This window comes from Castor canadensis, chromosome 5 (genome assembly GCF_047511655.1).
Source record: "Castor canadensis chromosome 5, mCasCan1.hap1v2, whole genome shotgun sequence".
NCBI classification, from domain to species: domain Eukaryota; kingdom Metazoa; phylum Chordata; class Mammalia; order Rodentia; family Castoridae; genus Castor; species Castor canadensis.
Genome location: NC_133390.1, coordinates 92330422 through 92353256, shown reverse-complemented (window position 1 = coordinate 92353256; position 22835 = coordinate 92330422). Strand labels below are relative to the sequence as shown.

The 22835-nt window shown below is 37.6% G+C and overlaps 1 long non-coding RNA gene across 1 annotated transcript in view; it reads right to left on the bottom strand.

Moving 5' to 3' along the window:
• Positions 1-387: 387 nt before the first annotated feature.
• Positions 388-22835, bottom strand: part of LOC141423087 (uncharacterized) — an 83355-nt gene continuing 60907 nt past the window's right edge. Inside the window, exon 4 of the long non-coding RNA XR_012447742.1 lies at positions 388-782. This is a non-coding gene — a long non-coding RNA (uncharacterized lncRNA). The remainder of the gene's footprint in view (positions 783-22835) is intronic.

Here is a 22835-nt window from a genome sequence, read left to right as displayed (position 1 = left end):
CCAAACAGGAATAACTTTCATTTAGTGAACATTTACTAAGAAAAGAAATTAATACTGTGCCAAAGGAAATGCAGTTCACAAACTGCAAAAATTCATGACTCTTTGTAATATATTTCTCAGTAAATTATAATATTCAGTGGGTGAATGAGGATGGCAGAATGAAAAAAACAGACCAATAAAAACTTCAAAGAAATCCATTTTAATTTTGTAAAAGGAAGATTTTGTGATTGATTTGACATTCAAAGAATATATCAAAGAAATTAGTATTGTCTAAACATCAGCTCAGAAAATTTCAGACATTAAACATCTAAGGAAAATATCATCAAGGAATTTCCATCTGAAATCTTTCATTTTGACCAAAAAATTTATCTTGGTTGCTGCAGTAAATATTCATGAGCATTGGAAAACTAATATTTACTAGGTTAAATTTTTCAACAAGTGAACACTTTTAGAGATGTCTTCTTGGCCAAGGCTTACCTTCTCTTAAATACCCACCAGTAAAGATACCATGAACAGAATTGTACTCTCAAGTATGTTCCCAGTATATAAGCCTCCCTACCGCACATCACAGCCAATTACAAAAAGTAAACACATCTAATGCATAAAGAACTTGGCTAAAGACAGATCAGAGATAATCCCATTCTCTACCTGAGGGAATTAGAATTGATACATTGAGAAAATGGGTCAATTAGATTCAGTCACTGAACTTTCTAGATTCATGTGCATTTGGAGTCAGGTAGTCTTGTCAGGGAAGTCCAGCAAATTGGGTAAAGAACATCTATCTGCAAGAGAAAGAAGAATGATGAAGCACTGAGAGGAGCAACAATGCCAGCCTGTAAGGAATACGAAATAGGAACAGTGATGCATCAGATCACATAACTTCTGTTTTCCAGGCCTAGTCCTTTCTAAAAACAGTAAGACACAGTGTGCCAACTAAGCTTGATGTATTAGTATTAGAGATACCATAACAAATTACCACAAAATTGGCAACTTAAAACAACAGAAGTGGAATTCCAAGATGGCGGCTAGAGGTAGGAAGCAGAAAGCGAGCCTCCTATAGTGAAATCTTGGAGAGACGCTGGAGACACACTTTGCAGGCATAATCACCGAGAAAAGGCATAACTTTGACCCCTCCACATCTCCAGCCGGCGCAGAGAATCTCCACTTCACGTTAAACGGAGAACCAAGGAGGCCCCCCGGGGCCGCCAGTGGCCGGCGCCCATACGGCTTGGGAAGACGCGGACCAGGTGAGCTTCGCGGTACCGCGGTAGCCCCACAGACAAGCCTGGGCCAGAGCAGCATAGCCCCCTGGACAGACTGACCTCCACCCGGGAAAAAAAGAGAAACTGAGTACTAAGCAATAAGAACAGTTAAGACACGCTGGAAAGAGGGTGGGGCGCCCTGAGCGCTGAAGATTGGGGGAAGGGAACCCTTCCCGGGACTGTAAATAAATGAGCCGGGTGGGCCGGAGAGGCTCTGGCGGGAGCGGGGCGCGCCCAGCAACCAGGAGCAGGGACGCTTGTGAGAGGAGGGAAGACCCACTTCCCACGTGAACTGTAAATAAACACGCAGGCCTGACAACGCGGGGCAGTGGCACCTTTCCCAGTGCTTGGAAAGGGGAAAGCCTGTAGCAGAGGCCGCCGCACAGGAGAACTCTGAGCAAACAAAGCCTGTGGGACCAGGTGAGTGCTAAGCTCACCCCAGAGATCTGCATAAATAACGCCTCCAGCTACAGGCTGAGAGCAGCAGGCAGGCAAACCACAGTTGCAGATACCACTCTCAGAACTGTCTCCAGAAGCTTTTTTTTCTTTTTCTCCCTACTTTTGATGAGAGAACAACCGAATTACACCTGCAAGCCGAAAAACTTACTGAAACTGTATTGCATTTGAACTGGGGACACTTGGTGGGGCTTTTTTTTTTTTTTTCTTCTGTGTGTGTGTGAGTGTAGTTTTGTTCTACTTTATGCATCCCCTTTGATGAGACAACTACAGAACAACATCTGAGGCACCAACTCCAGGACTGGAGATTAAGACGGACATCCAAATTATTAAGACTGAAATTGCATTGCATATAAACTTGGAAGTTTTTTGGTTTTTTTTTTTTTTTAATTTCCTATTTTCCATTTTATTTTAATTCATTTTTATAAATAGATATTACTTTCATATACTTATTTTTTATTTTTTTTATCTTTGATTTTCAATCCTCTCTCTGTCTCTCTATTGTCTGTTCAGCTTACTGTCGATTAGTACACTAACACTCCCTGTTTATACCTTTGAAACTCTCTTGTCTGATACCTTGTTCTGCTTTCTCCCTCTTGTCTGTATATTTGTTTTCCCCTTTTCTTTAACTTCTTGCTTTCCATCTCAGCTCACTCTTCCATTCTCAATATTACCATTGTTATTATTACAAGCTAGAAAATACTTAATTACACACAGTACAGGGACAGTAACAACACCAAGGACAATGACGGGAAGACAGAAAAAACAAGGAAACCAGTTTCCCCACAGCAAAAAATTAGTACAGGAACCAGAGGGGAATGAAGAGAACAGAAACTCAGAGCCAGACTCCAACAAAATGAAGATAAACTATGCCAAAGGACCCAATGAAGCCTACAAGAATAATTTAAAAGAAGACATACTACAAGTACTCAATGAGAATTTTATAGAGATGATACTGGATAGGGTCAACCAAAATGTACAGGAGACACTCAAGAAATTCCAAGACAATAAAAATAGAGAATTTGAAAAAGCAAAAGAAGAAATAAAGGAAACCATAGAAGCACTGTATAAACACCAAAGTGAAAGAGAGAACACAATGAATAAATGGATAAATGAACTCAGGACAAAAACAGACAACAATAAAGAAGAAAACAGCCAGGATATGGAAAACCTCAGAAAAAAGAACGAAACAGAACTGCAAAACAAAACGGAAGGCCAATCCAGCAGCATAGAACAAACAGAAGACAGAATCTCAGAACTTGAAGATGAAATGGTAATTAAAGGAAAAACCGAAGAACTATTAATTAAACAACTTAAGACCTGTGAAAAGAAAATGCAAGAACTCACCGACTCCATCAAAAGACCAAACTTGAGAATCATGGGCATCGAAGAAGGAGAAGAGGTGCAAGCGAAGGGAATGCGTAATATATTCAACAAAATAATAACGGAAAATTTCCCAAATCTAGAGAAAGATATTCCCATACAAATGCAAGAGGCCTCCAGGACACCAAACAGACCAGATCAAAATAGAACTACTCCATTAAAACAACAAGTTCAGAAACTAAGGAAAGAATATTGAAGGCTGCAAGAGAGAAAAAACAAGTAACATACAAAGGTAAACCCATCAAAATCACAGCAGACTTCTCAACAGAAACATTAAAAGCAAGAAGAGCGTGGGGTGAGATCTTCCGAGCACTGAATGAAAATAACTTCAACCCCAGGATACTCTACCCAGCAAAGCTATCATTCAAAATAGATGGAGCAATAAAAGTCTTCCATGATAAGCAGAAACTAAAACAATATGCGACCACAAAGCCACCATTACAAAAGATTCTGCAAGGGATCCTGCACACAGAAAGTGACACCCAACTTAACCATGAAAAGGCAGGCAGCACCAAACCACAGGATAAGAAAAAGCAAGACAGTAGAGAGTAACATCAAGTTAGGTACACACAATCAAACTTTCAAACAACTAAGATAATTAAATGGCAGGAATCACCACATACCTATCAGTACTAACACTTAATGTTAATGGACTTAATTCACCCATCAAAAGACACCGTTTGACAAAATGGATTAAAAAAGAAGATCCAACAATTTGTTGCTTACAGGAGACTCATCTCACCAACAGAAATAAGCATATGCTTAGGATGAAAGGCTGGAAGAAGATTTACCAAGACAATGGCCCCCGAAAACAAGCAGGAGTAGCAATACTTATCTCTGACAAAGTAGACTTCAAACCTACATTGATCAAACGAGACAAAGAAGGACATTCCATACTAATAAAAGGGGAAATAGACCAAAAGGAAATAATAATCATCAATCTGTACGCACCCAATGTCAACGCACCCAATTTCATCAAACATACCCTAAAAGACCTAAAAGCATATATAAACGCCAACACAGTGGTTGTGGGAGACTTTAACACTCCATTATCATCAATAGATAGGTCATCCAAACAAAAACTCAATAAAGAAATCCAAGATCTAAAATATGCAATAGATCAAGTGGACCTAGTAGATGTCTACAGAACATTTCATCCAACCTCTACACAATATACATTCTTCTCAGCAGCCCATGGAACCTTCTCCAAAATAGATCATATCCTAGGGCACAAAGCAAGCCTCAGCAAATATAAGAAAATAGAAATAATACCATGCATACTATCTGACCACAATGCAGTAAAAGTAGAACTCAACAACAAAAGTAAAGACAAAAAACATGCAAACAGCTGGAAACTAAATAACTCATTACTTAATGAAATAAAAGAGGAAATTAAAAAGTTCCTAGAAGTCAATGAAAATGAAAACACAACCTACCGGAACCTATGGGACACAGCTAAGGCAGTCTTGAGAGGAAAGTTTATAGCCATGAGTGCATATATTAAAAAGATTGAAAGATCCAAAATCAATGACCTAATGATACATCTCAAACTCCTAGAAAAACAAGAACAAGCAAATCCCAAAACAAATAGAAGGAGAGAAATAATAAAAATAAGAGCTGAAATCAACGAAATAGAAACCAAAAAAACCATACAAAGAATTAATGAAACAAAAAGTTGGTTCTTTGAAAAAATAAACAAGATCGATAGACCCCTGGCAAACCTGACTAAAATGAGGAGAGAAAAAACCCAAATTAGTAGAATCAGGAATGCAAAAGGGGAGATAACAACAAACACTATGGAAGTCCAGGAAATCATCAGAGACTACTTTGAGAACCTATATTCAAATAAATTTGAAAATCTAAAAGAAATGGACAGATTTCTAGATACATATGATCATCCAAAACTGAACCAAGAGGAAATTAATCACCTGAATAGACCTATAACACAAAATGAAATTGAAGCAGCAATCAAGAGTCTCCCCAAAAAGAAAAGTCCAGGACCTGATGGATTCTCTGCTGAATTCTATCAGACCTTTAAAGAAGAACTGATACCAACCCTCCTTAAACTGTTCCATGAAATAGAAAGGGAAGGAAAACTGCCAAACACATTTTATGAAGCCAGTATTACACTTATCCCAAAACCAGGCAAAGACACCTCCAAAAAGGAGAACTATAGGCCAATCTCCTTAATGAACATTGATGCAAAAATCCTCAACAAAATAATGGCAAATCGAATTCAGCAACACATCAAAAAGATTATTCACCACGACCAAGTAGGCTTCATCCCAGGGATGCAGGGGTGGTTCAACATACGAAAATCAATAAACATAATAAACCACATTAACAGAAGCAAAGACAAAAACCACTTGATCATCTCAATAGATGCAGAAAAAGCCTTTGATAAGATCCAACATCATTTCATGATAAAAGCTCTAAGAAAACTAGGAATAGAGGGAAAGTTCCTCAACATTATAAAAGCTATATGTGACAAACCTACAGCCAGCATTATACTTAACGGAGAAAAATTAAAACCGTTCCCTCTAAAATCAGGAACCAGACAAGGATGCCCACTATCTCCACTCCTATTCAACATAGTACTGGAATTCCTAGCCAGAGCAATTAGGCAAGAAGAAGGAATAAAAGGAATACAAATAGGTAAAGAAACTGTCAAAATATCCCTATTTGCAGATGACATGATCCTATACCTTAAAGACCCAAAAAACTCTACTCAGAAGCTTCTAGACATCATCAATAGCTATAGCAAAGTAGCAGGATATAAAATCAACATAGAAAAATCATTAGCATTTCTATACACTAACAATGAGCAAACAGAAAAAGAATGTATGAAAACAATTCCATTTACAATAGCCTCAAAAAAAATCAAATACCTAGGTGTAAACCTAACAAAAGATGTGAAAGACCTCTACAAGGAAAACTATACACTTCTGAAGAAAGAGATTGAGGAAGACTATAGAAAGTGGAGAGATCTCCCATGCTCATGGATTGGTAGAATCAACATAGTAAAAATGTCGATACTCCCCAAAGTAATCTACATGTTTAATGCAATTCCCATCAAAATTCCAATGACATTCATTAAAGAGATTGAAAAATCTACTGTGAAATTTATATGGGAACACAAGAGGCCACGAATAGCCAAGGCAATACTCAGTCAAAAGAACAATGCAGGAGGTATCACAATACCTGACTTCAAACTATATTACAAAGCAATAACAATAAAAACAGCATGGTACTGGCACAAAAACAGACATGAAGACCAGTGGAACAGAATAGAGGATCCAGATATGAAGCCACACAACTATGAGCAACTTATCTTTGACAAAGGAGCTAAAAATATCCGATGGAGAAATAGCAGCCTCTTCAACAAAAACTGCTGGGAAAACTGGTTAGCAGTCTGCAAAAAACTGAAACTAGATCCATGTATATCACCCTATACCAAGATTAACTCAAAATGGATCAAGGATCTTAATATCAGACCCCAAACTCTTAAGTTGATACAAGAAAGAGTAGGAAATACTCTGGAGTTAGTAGGTATAGGTAAGAACTTTCTCAATGAAACCCCAGCAGCACAGCAACTAAGAGATAGCATAGATAAATGGGACCTCATAAAACTAAAAAGCTTCTGTTCATCAAAAGAAATGGTCTCTAAACTGAAGAGAACACCCACAGAGTGGGAGAAAATATTTGCCAATTATACATCAGACAAAGGACTGATAACCAGAATATACAGGGAACTTAAAAAACTAAATTCTCCCAAAACTAATGAACCAATAAAGAAATGGGCATGTGAACTAAACAGAACTTTCTCAAAAGAAGAAATTCAAATGGCCAGAAAACACATGAAAAAATGCTCACCATCTCTAGCAATAAAGGAAATGCAAATTAAAACCACACTAAGATTCCACCTCACCCCTGTTAGAATAGCCATCATCAGCAACACCACCAACAACAGGTGTTGGCGAGGATGCGGGGAAAAAGGAACCCTTTTACACTGTTGGTGGGAATGTAGACTAGTACAACCACTCTGGAAAAAAATTTGGAGGCTACTTAAAAAGCTGGACATCGATCTACCATTTGATCCAGCAATACCACTCTTGGGGATATACCCAAAAGACTGTTACTCCAGAGGCACCTGCACATCCATGTTTATTGCGGCACTATTCACAATAGCCAAGTTATGGAAACAGCCAAGATGTCCCAGCACTGACGAATGGATTAAGAAAATGTGGTATCTATACACAATGGAATTTTATGCAGCCATGAAGAAGAACGAAATGTTATCATTCGCTGGTAAATGGATGGAATTGGAGAACATCATTCTGAGTGAGGTTAGCCTGGCTCAAAAGACCAAAAATCGTATGTTCTCCCTCATATGTGGACATTAGATCAAGGGCAAACACAACAAGTGGATTGGACTATGAGCACATGATAAAAGCGAGAGCACACAAGGGAGGGGTGAGGATAGGTAAGACACCTAAAAAACTAGCTAGCATTTGTTGCCCTTAATGCAGAGAAACTAAAGCAGATACCTTAAAGCAACTGAGGCCAATAGGAAAAGGGGACCAGGAACTAGAGAAAAGGTTAGATCAAAAAGAATTAACCTAGAAGGTAACACCCACGCACAGGAAATCAATGTGAGTCAATGCCCTGTATAGCTATCCTTATCTCAACCAGCAAAACCCCTTGTTCCTTCCTATTATTGCTTATACTCTCTCTACAACAAAATTAGAGATAAGGGCAAAATAGTTTCTGCTGGGTATTGAGGGGGGGAGCGGGAGGGGGTGGAGTGGGTGGTAAGGGAGGGGGTGGGGGCAGGGGGGAGAAATGAACCAAGCCTTGTATGCACATATGAATAATAAAAGAAAAATGAAAAAAAAAATAAAAATAAATAAATAAATAAAATTTTGTCTTAAAAAAAAAAAACAACAACAGAAGTTACTTCTCCCACCGTTCTGGAGATCAGACCTCAGAAATCAGTATCCCTGGCTTCCCTATTCCATCTGGAGATTCTAACAGGGCAGAATCAGTTCCTTGTTCTGGCAGCTGCTAGCATTTTTTTATGTAAATTTTTATTAGGATATATTCATTATACTGGGGTGGGGAAGGGATTTGTAGTGACAATTCCAATTGAGCTTATATTGTACATTATTTACATTACCTCTATCTTCTCCCCCCCTCAGCTCCCTCCCACCCCACTTAAAGCAATTGCAAGAGGTTTTTTAGTTCTGTTTCAAACAGGTATATGAAGTCCATCAACCATATACCATCACCTTAATCTCAGGTCCTTCACTCTCCCTGCTCCCACTAGTACCTGGGCCCCTGTACATACTGTGCCTGTTTTACAGCCCTGATTTTCATTATTAATATCTAAGTTGTCATTCGAAGGGGTGTCTCAATGTATGCCCACTGTGGATGTGCTTTACTTTGGGCTGTTTAATTGCTCCTATTGCTTTCCCTTACCCCTTTGTCTCCCCACCCCCTTTTTTCAAGTTTTCAATACACATCCTTATGTCCTCTACTTCACATCTTATGGTATGCTGTAGTACAGATGTTCTATTATTCTCTTTTCTTTCCCTCTTTCTCCAAGTTCCATAGAGTAGTTCTACTGTTAAAAACATGTTCTACATCTGGGATTGTATATGATCATACTTGTTTTTGTGTGTATGTTAATCTTTGGATCTATCTTCCATGTATGAGAGAAAACATGTATCTTTTGTGTTTCTAAGCCAAGCTAACTTCACTTAACATGATGTCCTCCAATTGCATCCATTTACCTTTCAACCCCATGTCATTATTCCTTGTGGCTAATACTCCATAGTGTATATATACCACAATTTCATGATTCATTCATCAGTTGTAGGGCATCTGGGTTGTTTCCAGAGTTTGGCTATTGTGAACAGTGCTACGATGAACATTGGTGCACAGGTGTCTCTACTGAATCCTGTCTTACATCCTTCTCAGTAAATGCCCAGGATAGTATCACTGAATCATATGGCAGTGCCATCTCTAAATTTTGAGGAATATCCATACTGCTTTCCATAGTGGTTGTACTAATTTGCATTCCTACCAGCAATGTATAAAAGTTCCTGTTTTGCCACATCCTTGCCAGCACTTGTTGTTATTACCCTTAATTGTGGCCATTCTAACTGTGGTGAGATGATATCTAAGTATAATTTTGATTTGCATCTCTTTTATAACCAAGGAGGTTTTTGTTTGTTTGGTTGGTTGGTTGGTTGATTTATTCATTTATTCATATGTGCATACATTGTTTGGGCCATCTCTCCCCCCTGCCTCTTGTCCTCTCTCTCTCCCCCCATCTCTTTCTCTTCCAGGAAGAAGCTGTTCTGCCCTCTTCTCCAATTTTGTTGAAGAGAAGACATAAGCAATAATAAGAAAGCATAGTGTTTTTGCTAGTTTGAGATAAGGACAGCTATGCAGAGAGATTCCTAGCATTGCTTCCATGCACGTGTGTATTACAACCTGAATTGGTTCATCTCTACCAGACCTCTTCATTACTTCCCAGTCACCTTCCCATACTGGCCTCTGCCAGTTTAAGATTATTTAATTCGCTCCTCTACAGTGGACACATCAAACATTTTCAAGTTTTAAGTTTCCTTCCCTTTCCTTATTCCTCCTGTACATGTTCTCCCCTTAGTGTGTGACCCATGTCCAATAATATTACTACATTTGTTTTAGTCATAAAGTCTGCATATGAGGGATAACATATGATTTTTCACCTTCTGTGCCTTATTACCAGGGAAGTTGAACACTTCATGTATTTACTGGTCACTTATACCTCTTCCTTTGAGAATTCTCTGTTTAATTCATGCACCCAGTGAAATCAGGTATTATGAAGCAGCCAGCATTGGACTTATTGCTCAGAATTACTTTGGCTATTTGAGGTCTTTTGTGTTTCCATATGTATTTTATAATTTTTTTTTCCATTTCTGTGCAGAATGTCATTGGAATTTTGATAGGGATTGCAATGAACATGTAGATTGCTTTTGGTAGTCTGGCTATTTTTACAATGTTCATTCTACCGATCCATGAGTATGGAATGTCTTTCCATCTTCTGATGTCTTCTATGATTTCTATCTTCAGTGGTTTATAATTTTTATTAAAAGGGTCTTTGGTTTCTTCAGTAAAATTTATTCCAAGGAACTTTGCTGCTTTTGAGGCTGTTGTAAATGGGATTGTTTCCCTGAATTCTTTCTCAGTCTATGTGCTGTTGGTATATAGAGAAGCTACTGATTTCTGTATGTTAATTTTGTATCCTGCTTCTTTGTTGAAAAAGCTTATGACTTCTAGTAGCTTTTTGGTAGAGTTTTGGGGGTCTGTTAGGTACAGGCTCATGTAATCTACAAATAGGAATAGTTTGAATTCTTCCTTCCCTACTTGAATTCCTTTTATTTCTTACTCTTCTCTTATTGTTCTGTCTAGGAATTCCAAAGCTGTAGTGAATAGGAGTGGAGAAAGTGGATAGCCCTGTCTCATTTCTAACTTTAGGGGGACTAGGTTCAGTTGTTCTCCATTTATTATGACATTGGCTCTAGGTTTGTCATATACAGTCTTTATTATGCTGAAGAACATTCCTTCTATTTTTTGTTTTTTCCAATCTTTTATCATGAAAGGGTGTTGGATTTTGTCAAAGGCTTTCTCTGTGTCTATTGAGAGGATTGTGTAGTTTTTGTCCTGTGTTGATGTATGTGCTGTATTATGTTTATGGATTTATGTATGTTGAACCATCCTTGTATCAATGAAACTGACCTGGTCGTGGCATATGATCTTTTTGATGTGTTATTAAATTCTGTTTGCCAGTATTTTGTTGAGAATTTTGCATCTATATTCGTTAAAGATATTGGTCTATAATTCTGTTTTCTGGTTGTATCTTTATTGGATTTCAGAATGAGTGTAACTCTGGTTTCATAGACTGAGTTTGGTAGTGTTCCTTCCCTTTTTATTTCCTGGAAAAGTTTGAGGGGAATTGGTGTTAGTTCTTCTTTAATGGTTTGGTAAAATTTGGCCATGCAGGCCCTGGGATCTTCTTTACAGGGAGACTCTTTATTACTGCTTCAATTTCATTGCATGTAATAAGACTATTTAGGTATTTAATATCTTCTTGATTCAATTTTGATTCATTATATGCATCTAGGAATTTATCCATTTCATCTAGATTTTTCCAGTTTACTTGAATATAAGTTTTAAAGTACTTTCTAATGATTCTCTGGATTTCATTGTATTTGTGGTTATGTACCCTTTTTCACCTCTGATTTTATTTATTTGGGTCTTCTCCATCCTCCATTGTGTCATTTTGGCTAAGGGTTTGTCAATCTTGTTAATTTTTTCAAAGAACCAATTTTTTGTTTCATTGATTCTTTGTACAGTTTATTTGGTTTTAATCTCATTAATCTCAACCCTGATTTTTATTATTTCTCTCCATCTGCTGGTTTGGGGTTTTGTTTGTTTTTGTTTTCCTAGGACCTTAAGGTGAGTCATTAGATTGCTTATTTGAGAGGTCTCTGGGGTTTTTTTAATGTAGGAACTTATATCTATAAACTTTCCCTTAGCATGGCCTTTGCTGTGTCTCACAAATTCTGGTAAGCTGTATTTTTACTTTCATTGGATTCTAGGAACTTTTTGATTTCTTCCTTTATTACTTTGGTTACCCATTGGTTTTCAGCAGTTTCCATGTGTTTGAATATTTTCCAGGGTTTCTTTTGTTGTTGAGGTCTAGTTTTATTCCACTGTGATCTGATATAATGCAGGGGGTTATTTCAATTTTCTTAAATTTGTTGAGACTTGGTTTGTATCCTAAAATATGATCTATTTTGGAGAAAGTTCCATGAGCTGCAGAAAAGAATGTGTATTGCCACTTGTTGGGTGAAATACTCTGTAAATATCAACCATGTCTACTTGGTCTAATATGTGGAGTAACTCTGAAGTGTCTTTATTGATCTTTTGTCTAGATGGCCTATTTATTGGTGACAGTGGGGTATTCAGATCTTTCACTATCACTATGTTAGTTTCTATCTGTACTGTTAGGGCCATGAGAGTTTTTTAATGTAGATGGGACCCTGTGTTTGGTGCACATATGTTAAGGATTGATATTTTTTCTTCATTAATTGTTCCTCTCATTAATATGAAGTGATCTTCATTGTCTCTTCTGATTGATTTTAGTCTCAAGTCTACTTTGTCAGATATGAGTATAGCTACTCTTGTCTGTTTTGAGGCTCTATTTGCTTGGAAAACTTTTTTCCACCCTTTGACTTTAAGCCAGTGTTTGGTTTTTTTCAGTGAAATGAGTCTCTTATAAGGAACACGTGGTTGGGTCTTGCTATTCCATGTCTTTTGATTGGGTCATTGAGGCCATTTACATTCAGTGTTAATATTGAGAGGTGCCTGTTGTTTCTAGTCATTCTTGTTCCCCTGTTGTTTATTGGTCTATTGGTTTATTGTTCCTTCTTTACTGGTCTGTTTGCTTAAAAGGATCTATTATTTCTTGAGTCTCCCTGTTTCACTCTAATTTCTTCTTCAATATGTAAAAGTCCTTTAAGTATCTTCTGTAGTGCTGGCTTGGTGGTTGCAAATTCTTTTAGTTTTTCCTTATTGTGAAAGGTTTTAGTTTCTCCTACAATTAGGAAGGATAATTTTACTGGGTAGACTAGTCTAGGTTAACAGTTGCTTTCTTTCGGGGCCTGAATCATGTCTTTCCATGATCTTCTTGCATTTAGAGTTTGAGTTGAGAAATCTGATGTTATTCTAATGGATGTGCCTTTATATGTGACTTGTATTTTCTCCTTTGCAGCTTTCAGAATACTTTCTTTGTTCTATGTGCTGAGTGTTTTGATTATGATGTGTCTGGGGGTGTTTCTTTTTTGTCCTGATGGTTTGGTGTTCTGTAAGCTTCCTGCACCTGGGTGACTCTTTTTTTGAGGGTAGAAGTTTTCTGCTATTATTCTATTGAATAGGTTGTCAATGCCTTTAATTTGTATCTCCTCTCATTCTTCTACACCATAATTCATAGGTTTGGTCTTTTCATGGTATCCCAGATATTCTGCATGTTCCATTCATATTTTTTAGCATTCTTTCATGATTGTTTACTGTTTGGTCTAATTCCTCTACTTTGTCTTCCATTCCTGATGCTTTATTTTCAACTTGCTCCACTCTGTTTGCCAAGTTTTCTATTATGATATTTATTTGGGACATTGTGAGTTGTTTATTTTGGATTGATTGTTTTTCACGGTTTCCATATATATTTTTTCCTCTTTCATATCCTGGATAGACTTCATAATTTCATTCATCTGTTTGTTTTTATTCTCTTTGAACTCATTTAACTGTTTATTCACATTCTATTTGAGGTTTATACCAACTGTTGTGTTTCTTCTTTGAGGGCATTAATCATCTTTACCATTGTTTTTGGTAATTCATTATTTATTAGCTTTTCTTCTATGCAGGAGCTTGAATCCTTAGTGGTTGAGTTGGCTTTTGATGGAGAGCGTTGTCTTGCTCTTCCATTCTGTGTAGAGATTTATGTACCTGGAGTTCTTTTTGATTAAGGTTTTAATCCCTTGTGTCCTTGTAGTTGGGGTCTTGCATTTTTTCTCCTGGAGCTCTAGCAGAGTTCCTCAGAGAGGGGTATGCTGGATATGTTACCCCTTGCAAGGTTCTTGTTGTGATGCCAATTACCTCTTATCTCCTCAGTGAGGGGGTTAGAGTTCCCAGCTCTTTGATAGAGGCATAGGGGCTCTCTTGCAGTTTCCCTGGAGAGTGTTGTGTCTCTATGCACTGTTGGGGACAGCCTCCTAACACTAGCATAGTAGTGGATTGCCACTCAGTGGAGGAGCTGGGATTCCAACTCTTGGACAGGAGAGACATGACTCCCCTGCAGGGAGGTGCAAAGTGAAGCACTGGGCTTCTGTGTACCTTGGAGGAACAAGGCTTCTGGTGCTGCCTGCAGAGTAGGCTGCCTGCTTTCTTCCCCTTATTGGGGAATATAATATTCTTGTTCTTTGATGAGGGAGTGAGGGCTCTCTTGCTGTCAGGGATAGTGGGGAGTAATGGGCCTCCATGTTCAGTGGTGCTGCTTCCAGCTTGGAAGAACCAAGCCTGTGGGCAGCAGGAGTTCTGAGGCCTGATTTCCTGCATGGGCTTCAGGGATCCCAGTTCTATGGCACTGCTGTTGGCTTAGTTCAGAAGAACCAAGCCTGCTGGCAGCAGGAGTTCCAGGGTCTGATTTCCCACACTAGCTTCAGGGTGTGCAGTTCTGCTGCCAGCTCGGTTCAGAGGACCCAAGCCTGAGGGCAGCAAAAGTTCTGGGGCCTGATTTCCCACAGACTTCTGGGAGCAAAATTTAGTGGTTCTGCTACCAAGCCAATTGGAAGAGTACTGGGGCCTGATTTTCCACACAGGCTTCAGGGAATGCAGTTCAGCGGCACTGCTTCTGTGGGAACAGAGCCTGCTGGCTTGCACCTTCTGTTACCCATGGAGCAGGGGGAGCCATGGGTCCTGCTTACATAGGTGCACTGATTTCCCTTGTGTTTCAGAGAGAAGGTAGAAGGTCCTGTAATGCATGGAGTAGTGGAGCTCTAAATTCCTGTGTGTGCTGGTAAGCATGACTTACAACCAAGAGAGTGCTGAAAAATGGAGCCTGAACCCATGTGGCAACTCCAGGGATAGGGTATCAGGAGTGATAAGCTGCAAGTCATTCTTCCCATTCTTCCTGTGGTTAGTTGCTTCTCTATTTGCAGATTCAGAGAGGGATTTGCTTCTCACTGTTTATGGGACACCATTGGTGCCTTTTGGTGTTCTAAAATTCCTTTTTCAGGGTAGTTAGTCACATCTGGGCTATAAGGATATCAACAATCCACCATCTTGCACTCCCCCCAAGAAAATTCTTGCCTTGTCCTGAAGATCTTTCTTGTGGATTTTAATGTCTCTTTCCAAGTAATTCACAGACTCTTCTCCACTAACAGGATCCCATGAAGTCCTACTATGCATGAGGCCATGGATTGGATCCCCAGCACTAGGAAGTGGGCACCTCTGCCCTTAGCCTGCACAGTTCTGATGCTGCACAAGTGCACATTCCTGGCCTGCATCCTGCTGGCCATCTTTTATCCACAGCTGCTATGCCATGCTCCTCCAGCCTCTGCCAGCATTTCTTATTTCATGGCCATGACTCCAATCTCTATGTGACAAGACTACCTCTGCCTCCCTCTTATAAGAAGATGTATTTTTTGCATTTAGGACCCACTGGGATAATCCCGGACAACATACTCATATCAAGATCCTTACTAATGACTTCTATAAAGACTCTTTTTTCCTTATGAGGTAACATTAACAGGTTCTAAGAATTAGGACCTGACATTGTTGGGAAACCATAATTCTACCAACCACACTAGGACTACTCTGAGCATTATGCAAGATCCAATTTGTAATACTTCAAAACCAAAAGACAAAATCGTTTTGTACCAGGAAAACTGGATGCATGGTCTCCCTCAAGTCCCAGATGAACTTCCAGCCCCTGGGTCAGAACAAACTCCATTTTCTCATCTCTGTACTGATTATAAAGGTTCTCCCTGAAAATACCATAGTGAGCCAATACCAACTCTATTTCCCACCCCTAATTCCTATGTTACTATATCTTTTTTATATGTTCTCATGCATTTCTATAAAACTACTTAGAAACTTCTATGCTTTGCAGTCAAATGTGTTAAGGCATAGGACAAACTTCTGAAGTTCAAATGGCATTACTGCTAACAAGTAAACAAATAAGTCCTGAAATGTCAACAAACAAGTGACAGGAAAATACTCAGTGACAAAGACTTTTTGATGTTCTATGAAATAACACCATATAGGCCTTCTTATCACCTAAGTTAAAGCCATTCTCATTAGACAACATACAGAAGCAACAACTTTCTCCTCAGTGACTACAGCATTTTAAGAGGGAAGAAATTCTTCTGTGCCATATCCTTACTTTTGTAGTAATTCAATTATTGCATACCAGAGATCATTTCCCACAAGCAAGGTCTAGTATTTTTGGAAACATAAATGAATAAATGTCACTGCCTGGAATAATTTTAAACATATATGCACCATGGAAGATAGAAGGGTTCTCAAATATGCAGAAACCAAAAGAAAGCTTTTACCTACATAACTGCACCTTAAAAATTAAACCTCCTGAATATTGTCCCAAGCAATACAATTGTCTGTACAACTGAACATATTATTCTAGTGTTCATTGAACATCTGCAATTCAATCAGCCATTACAATGAAGCCTTCCTGGTAAGATCACTTTTCTAACTTGAGAGACCACGAACAGCAATACTCAGCAAAAAGACCAATGCAGGAGGTATCACAATACTGAACTTCAAACTATATTACAAAGCAATAGCAATAAAAACAGCATGGTACTGGCACAAAAACAGATATGAAGACCAGTGGAACAGAATAGAGGACCCAGATATGAATCCACACAGCTATGCCCACCTTATTTATATACAAAGGTGCCAAAAACATACAATGGAGAATAGACAGCCTCTTCAACAAATGTTGCTGGGAAAAGTGGTTATCTGTCTGCAAAAAAACTGAGACTAAATCCATGTTTACACTCTGTACTAGTATCAACTCAAAATGGATCAAGGACCTTAAAATCAGATCCAAAACTCTGAAGTTAGTACAGGAAAGAACAGGGAATACTCTGGAAGTAATAGGTATAGGAAAGGACTTCCTCAATAAAACCCCAGCAGCTCAGCAGCTAATAGAAAGGATGAACAAATGGGACCTCTAAAATTAAAAAGCTTCTGCACAACAAAAGAAATGGTCTCTAAACTGAAGAGACCACCCACAGAGTGGGAGAAAATATTTGCCAGCTACACATCAGACAAAGGACTGATAACCAGAATATAAAGGGAACTTAAGAAACTAAACTCTCCAATCAATGAACCAATAAAGAAATGGGCAACTGAACGAAACAGAATTTTTTCAAAACAAGAAATTCAAATGGTCAAAAAGTGTTCACCATCTCTAGCCAGAAAGGAAATACAAATCAAAACCACACTAAGATTCCACCATACCCCTGTTAGAATAGCCATCATCAAAAACACCAGTAACAACAGGTGTTGGAGAGGATGTAGGGAAAAAGGAACCCTCCTACATTGCTGGTGGGAATGCAAGCTAGTACAACCACTCTGAAAAACAATATGGAGGCTTCTTAAAAATCTAAACATAGATCTGCCATATGATTCAGCAATCCCACTCCTGGGGATATACCCAAAGGAATGTGACACAGGTTACTCCAAAGGCACCTCCACACCCATGTTTATTGCAGCACTATTCACAATGACCAAGTTATGGAAACAGCCAAGATGCCCCACTACAGACTAATGGATTAGGGAAATGTGGTACTTATACACAATGGAGTTTTACTCAGCCATGAAGAAGAATGAAATCTTATCATTTGCAAGTAAATGAATGGAACTGGAGAACATCATTCTGAGCGAGGATAGCAAGGCTCAGAAGACCAAAAATCATATGTTCTCCCTCATATGCAGACTTTAGATCTAGGGCAAATACAGCAATTTGTTGGGCTTGGGTCACATGACAAGGAGAAAGCACATACAGGAGGAATGGGGATAGGTAGGAAACCAAAAACTTGAAAGTGTTTGATGTCCCCACTCCAGAGGAACTAATACAGAAATCTTAAAGTGACAGAAGTCAATATGGGAAGGTGATCAGGAACTAATAAAAAGGTCAGGTAGAGATGAATCAATTTGGGTTGTAACACACTTGTGCATGGAAGCAATGCTAGGAATCTCTCTGTACAGCTATCCTTATCTCAACTAGCAAAAATGTTTTGTCTTTCTTATTATTGCTATGTCTTCTCTTCAACAAAATTGGAGAAATGGGCAGAACAGGTTCTGCCTGGAAGTGAGGGGAGGTGGGGGAAAGAGGGACAGGGTGGGGGCATGGGGGAGAAATGGCCCAAACAATGTATGCACATGTGAATAAGTGAATAAAAACGTTTTTTAAAAATTACTCTCTTAATAGTTTGTTTCATTTTTAGGGTCAATGCATGGCAAGGAGACACCACTTCCCTCTCTCTACTTCATGTACAAAGCACCTTCCTAGCTCATCTTTTCTCCCTATTGCTTACTATATTTTCTACTATTCTTTCTTTTTTGATCACAACAGTTAGGACTGTTGGGTAATTTAAAATAGTTCAAGGTACTATATCTTCATCTGAACCACCCAAAAGGTTTTATCCAAAGGAAGCCACATTAAACTCAGAAAGTCAGTAAATCTTCAAGAAAAAATAGAGCAAGGACTCTGTTTTTTAAAATCTGCTTCTTTTCATAAGAATATGATTTTGCATGTATTTCTTGAGCCCACTCAACATTAGATACTATTCTAGGCTAGAGATAAACTTTCTCTCCATTAGGCTTTTTCTAATACTTCAAGAAAAGAAGAGAATCATAGACAAAAATTTATCGGATTGCCAAATTCAAAACAAGAGACAATGCATTTATTACATGCTAATGTGTCCTCAGTACTTAAAATATAATTACTTAAATAATTCCCAAATTACTGAAAATTAAATAAAAATTGAGCATCCTTAGTACAAAAATATGAAGTAAAAAATGCTTCAAAGGCCAAAATTTTGTGCTCCAATACAACACCACAGTGGAAAATTCTACACCATAAAATTTTGTTTCACATGGAAAAACATTAAAATTGTTATATAAAATTAACTTTATATGCTATGTGTTTAAGGTGTACATATATGAAATATAAATAAATGTCATGTTTAAACTTGGGTCCCATCTCCAAGATAGCTTATTGTATTTTACATATATTTATTGTATATACATATGCACATTACATACACGCACACACACACACACACACACACACACACACATATATATATTTCAAAATCTAAAAAACATCAAAATCTAAAAATCTTTCTGGTCTCAAGCTTTTCAGGTATGTTATATCCATTTATCTGTAGTATATTAGGCATGATGTCATATGACAATTGCCACTGGAATTACTCAGAGATGTCTTTAAGTATTCAGGGATGAGAGAAATTAAACTGGGTTGGGGAGTTTCAAGCAGATGATACCAGAAAAAGAGATCAAAACTGAATCCTAACAGGCAAGTATAATTTCAATAGTGATATTTAGAAGAAAGATGCAATTTGCATTCAACAAATAGAGGCCAAAAATCCCTGGGCCACAACCAGGGATTGAGTATAAAATTAATGGATGCTAAGACAAGAAACACTAGCTGGAGAGATTGTAAAGAGTATTTTCAATTACACAGAAGAGTTGGGAGGTTTTTTCTGTTCTACAGCAGTGAAACCATCAACCATGTAAGGATCATAACTGCAGTCTTGCTGACTACATACATTCCAAGCCCTACAGGATAAACAAAGTTATTCAGATAGTCAGACAATCTTTTCATGTCAAACACTGATTCCTGGATTTAACTGTTGCTTAACATGTTACTAGTTTTTTTAAAAGCCCAGTTACACTCCAGTTGGTCACAGACTACCCTTTCTTTCTGCCTCAAGCTTCAAGAATTCTCCTTGCTGCTGCCCAAGACTCAATTCTGTTTATAATCACTAATAAGTTGCCCTTTGTCTGATTCCAAATTTGTCCATCTCTTTCTTCCATCTCTCAGCATCTTGATCTTTGGCACCTGATTTTTGTACAAGAGGTTTTTTTTTCCTAAATAAGCCAGATAGGAGCAAGGAGACATGGGTACAACTCCCTGTTCATTCACCAACTAAATTAGAAACACATGCACAGTACATTCACCTCCTAATAAACACACTAAGTCACCTTCTCTCTTAGCTTAAACACCATATAAAAGGTGGAGTAAAGTGAACCAAATGATTTAATATTAACATATAATCACTTGTGAATAACTGGAAATTGATTCTAGTGCATCACACTCTGGATTCATACTCTGAGAACACTTTTGGCTACCCACATAGTAAAAAGTAAGAAGGAAATGCCAAATTACCCAGGTACATCTCAGCCAACTATGTGAAAGGGTATCCAAACAATGACTAAGCAAAAATAAAGTATACCATCTTCAGAGACTAGAAAATTCTTTGTTTTTCTTCTCAAAAAGACAATGAGTTCAATGGGAAATTTTTGAAAAGTTTTGAAAATCCGGCATCCCAAAAATGATCTTTTTTTTTTAAAGTTACCCAAGGATACCCACAAGCCAAGTTGCTAAAGATACAAATATGAGTAAGGTTTTACTGACCATTTATATGGAAATATATGGTGGAATACTATTTAAAATTAAACCTCAAATAAGGTTCTGGTTTACTCTAATATGTATGTCACTCTCTTTCTGTCCTTCTGGTATGAATTTTTTTTTTAATTTGCTTCTCCATTTATTCATGTGAGTGGGAGAACTCTTGGAAATGGGTAACATCTTCCTTTCACAGTAACACTGGGTTAAATGGAATATTGTGCTCTATACTAAATTACGTCAAGTCTATTTGTGAAACTCAGTTGGATACATGTTTCTTATATAAACAATGGCTGGAGATAAATATGCCAAAACAGGCACACTGATTTGTACTTTTAGTTATGTAAAACTTTCAGACCAAGAAATTAAATCCAAGAAAACCATGTTATTTTAGACCTCGTTTTTCTAGATGTTTTATTGAACACATTGTAATTCTTAATACATATGTCTACCAATGATCTCTTGGTAGTGCAGAAATTATACTCATTTCTCTGAACTGTCCCCTGTGACCAACTTACTGCTAGTGCATTTAGGCTGCTGCAGAGTAGAAATTGCCAAATAGGGAAGTTGAATAAGCTGCCAGAATTCTTCAATATTAAAGATAACAAATAAGGCTCCCTAAAGCCTTTCTTCAAGGGATTGGAACTCAACCACATTTGGAAACAAAGGAAATTCCATTGTACTTTTTACACATTTAAGGGAAGGGCAAGATTCAGGATTTAGTGAGGTACTAAATTAGACATGATACCAACATGGCTTCACCTATAGAGAGATAGAGACATAAGGATAAAAATTTCAATAATTTATTCATTTCCATTTAAAGGGTAAAGGGTTAATTGAAGTCTTCAGAATTACAAACACCTATGGTTCAGGATAATCATTCCATCCCCTTCTGATAACTTTTTTTTAACTGCACTCCATAGCCTCAGGAATACTTTTTTCAACATCTCCAGGGTCTGTGCCCCCTACCTCCCACTCCTAAAGCAACCACATCAATGACAATCCAGAAAATCTCCAACTATTGTTCAGAGAGTAAAATTCCACACGAGTACACATGAAATTGAAAGTAGTAGCTTCCATTTTAGGAAGCTATTCTATGTTCAGTACTTAACTAATAGATGAGAAAGAGAACATTTGATATTAGTTACAAAGGGCTCTTCTGGGTATATGCAGTCCTTTCATTCCAGTGTATGATGTGATAGACGAAAAAAAGAGAAATAAGTGCATTGACTCTCCTCACATACCTCTTTTCTTTGGCAGTGGTAGGATTGCTGGTCAGCTCCTGTTCCAATCCCTCATTCTTTTATTGTATTTTTCTTCCTTTTATTATTATCTTCTCACTTTTCATCTCTATTTATCACTGTTTTTTATTTTATTTTTTAAGCATTTTTATTACTATGTATTGGCTGTACAGGGGGTTTCAGTGAGACATTTCCATATATGCTTACACTGTACCTCGGATAGGTTCATCCATCCCTATGGTTATTTTCCCTCATCTTCCTCCTCCCCACCCCTACTTAGAAATGATAGCAACAGACTTCATTGCTTTATTTTCATACAAGTATATAATGTACATTGATCATATTCACCCTCCTTTCACCTTTCCACTCACCATCCCATTCCTACTAGTATCTATCTCCTAACAGGACCTGTTTTACATTCCTGTCCTTCATTATTTAAATGTATATTAATTGTTCCAAGGGGCTTTACCAAGATATTTCATCTATGAATATATTGTACTTTAGTCAAATCAAACTCCCCCTATTACTCTTTCTTACCCTTTCCTCCCTACCCCCATTACCCAACAGCTTTCAGTGTGCTTACATCATGCCCTCTTCCTGCACATACAGATGCAACATATTTCAATATTATTCAGTATAATTCTCTTTTCCTCTCCTCCTCCCTGCTAATTCCCTCAAACAGAATCAGTATTGCAAACATGATATATATATATATATATATATATATATATATATATATATATATATATATATGCATGTGTATATATATGTATGTATGTGTATATATATCATATATATATATGATTTTGTGTATATATTTATCTTCTAGATCTTTCACGTATGAGAAAAAACATGCAACCTTTGTCTTTCTGAACCTGACTTACTTCACTTAACATGATGATCTCCAGTTCCATCCATTTACCTACAAATAACATAATTTCATTCATCTTTATGCCTGAATAATATTTCCATTGTTTTGTATATAAATAGAAACATTTTCTTAATCCACTCATCAGTTGTAAGGAATCTGAGCTGTTTCTACAGATTAACTATTGTGATTACTGCTACAATAAGAATGGGTATGCAGGTGTCTTTATTATGTCCTAACATACATTCCTTCACATGTGTATCTTGGAGTAGTATGGCTGGATTGTATGGTAGTTCTGATTTTACTTTTTTGAGGAATCTCCATGCTATAGGAATTTACCT